The 2260-nt window shown below is 68.1% G+C and overlaps 1 protein-coding gene across 1 annotated transcript in view; it reads right to left on the bottom strand.

The window, feature by feature from the left end:
• The window catches only part of LOC113210972 (uncharacterized), a 45881-nt gene that overhangs the window by 23441 nt on the left and 20180 nt on the right, over positions 1 to 2260 (bottom strand). The window lies entirely within an intron of this gene.

Below are 2260 nucleotides of genomic sequence, written 5' to 3'. Positions count from 1 at the left end.
ACGGCGGGTTGCGGCCAACACCTTTCATTCCTATTCATCCGCCACACCTGCCGAGCGGAGGGCCGCCGGGCGGGTAACGAGGACATGTCGGGCCGCGGCGACAAAAAGACGAGTTTTGATCAGCGACGCGTCGTTTGGGTGGCCGTCGCGCGGATCGATGCGGGAGCGAGGAGGAGCGAAGGGCCGGGCCTAGGGGAGGGGGCGCAGGGCCGCAGGGCCGCAGGGCGCAGGCCACAGGGCGCACACTCACCTGCTGCTTGGGGCGTCGGGTCCGGCGCGTGAGACGGCAGCGTGCTCAGCGCCTCGACGCTGTCCTTCATGCTGAGCCCCGGCAAAAGGGCGTGCAGCCAGACGTTCGCTCAGCGCTTCATACTGCAACACACACAGAGACAAAAACATGAGTCAACCATCGCATTCCGGGGGCCGGCGGCGGCGCTCCGCTCTGCCCTCTTCTTCAGTCGGCCGCCGCACCCAGACCGGGGGGGCTCCGCAGGGTATCGGCCCCGGGGGTCACCGGGGGCGGCGACAGGCCCGCGGGGCGTGGCGGGGCGTGGCGGAGCGCTCCACAGGCACGGCTCAACAACCGCGGGCTCCACGACCAAGGGACCCATCGCACGCACCCCGCTCTCCACCCTGAGGCACCCGCGAGGGAACGGGCGGACCTGATTCCGCCGCTGCCACCCTCTGAACGCGCCCTCGCTCGCTCGCTCGCTCTCTCTCTCGCACGCACCCCGCCCGCCGCGTGCGACGTGGCAACGCAACCACTCCCCGGCCCGCCCGTCACGACACTCGGCTTATCGCCGATAGTCGGCTCGTCTGTGCGTGGCGCCGCGGCCGGCAGGGCGGCAGCAGCAGCAGCAGCAGCCCACCTGGGTACACCGTCACGCTCTACACGGCCACGCAACAAGTCGGAGCGAGCGGGGCGTCCAGAGCACAACGAGCGTCAGGCCAGGCCGGGGCCGACGGCGGCCGACGGGCCCCCTCGGCCACGAACCAGAGGGGCAAAAGGAGACGGCGAGGAGGAGGGATGGAGGGAGAGAGAGAGAGAGAGGCACATAACGAGGAATGTGGGGAGGCAGGCAGGGAGCGAGACAGGCAGAGAGCGACAGAGAGAGAGAGAGAGAGAGAGGGAGACAGAGATGATGAGAGACAAAAAGAGAGAGAGAGCGATAGCAAAAGAGAGAGAGGAGCGCGGAATGGAGGAAAAGAGGGGAGACGGAGGAAGGGGAGAGAAACAGAAATGCAGCCGCTTGGGCCGCGTGTCGGCTCGGGGCAGGCCAGAGGCAGGCAAGGTCAACACGAGGGAGTGCGGCTCGCTGCGGCGCGGCTCTTGGCGCGGCTCGGCACGGCCCGGCGCGCCAGCGCTCCGCCTGGCTCCGCCTGGCAATGGGCCGGGCCCGGGGCCGGGCTTGGCTCCGTTCCGACGACGCCCAGCCCGGGCTGAGCTAGGAGGGCTCGACAGGCGGCTGCTGCTGATGCACTTTGCACCGACAAGCAGCGTATGCGCCACAGTGTGTCGCACAGGAGACGGAGAAAGAGGCCCTGCCGTCATAGCGAGGGAAACCGCAGAGTAGGGAAAGGAGAGGAGTTAGACGTTAGGGGTAGGTTAGGCTGGGGTGGGGTGGGTCGGTGGCGAGCGCGCGTATGTGGAGTGGAGCAGCAGCGGAAGCAGCAAGGCGGCGTCGGCCACGCCACGGCAACCAAGCGACAAGCGACCGGAGGGCTGGTCGGGTCGCACCGGAAGTGGAGTGGTGTAGAGTGGTCGGCCACCCTCCTCCCTCCCTCACTCCCCCTCGGCTCGTCGCGCACAATACCAGCCGCCCCCCGCCCCCGCGCCGCCCCCGGGGCCAGAGCCAGACCGGAGGGCCTGGTGGCCGGCGACATATTCAGGGCTCACAACCGTTATTAGGCGGGCCGGCGAGCGAGCGTCCCGCCGCCGCTCCAAACAGCCCGTCTTTTGTTATCCACGGCGACGGGTCTGCTCATCCTCCTCCTTCCCCCTCCTCACAGCCGCCCCCTCTCCCTCCCTTCTACATTTGCATTAATTTGTTGTTGTTGTTGTTGTTTACTTTTTCTCCAACTTTTGCTCGCGCGGCGGGCCCGTTCTCATTCCGCCCCGCCGCGAGCGTGCGAAAGGAGAGGGAGAGGGGGAAGGGGAGCGGGGAGCCTATCCTCCGATACACAGGCGCGCCGCCGTTCGGTTAGGCCACCCGCCATATCGCCTTGTGCACGCCCGTGCAGCGGGTTGCATACCCCGCCG

Source organism: Frankliniella occidentalis, unplaced genomic scaffold, assembly GCF_000697945.3.
Source record: "Frankliniella occidentalis isolate FOCC.00 unplaced genomic scaffold, Focc_3.1 Scaffold66, whole genome shotgun sequence".
Classification (NCBI taxonomy): Eukaryota; Metazoa; Arthropoda; class Insecta; order Thysanoptera; family Thripidae; genus Frankliniella; species Frankliniella occidentalis.
This window is presented reverse-complemented; position numbering and strand designations above follow the sequence as displayed.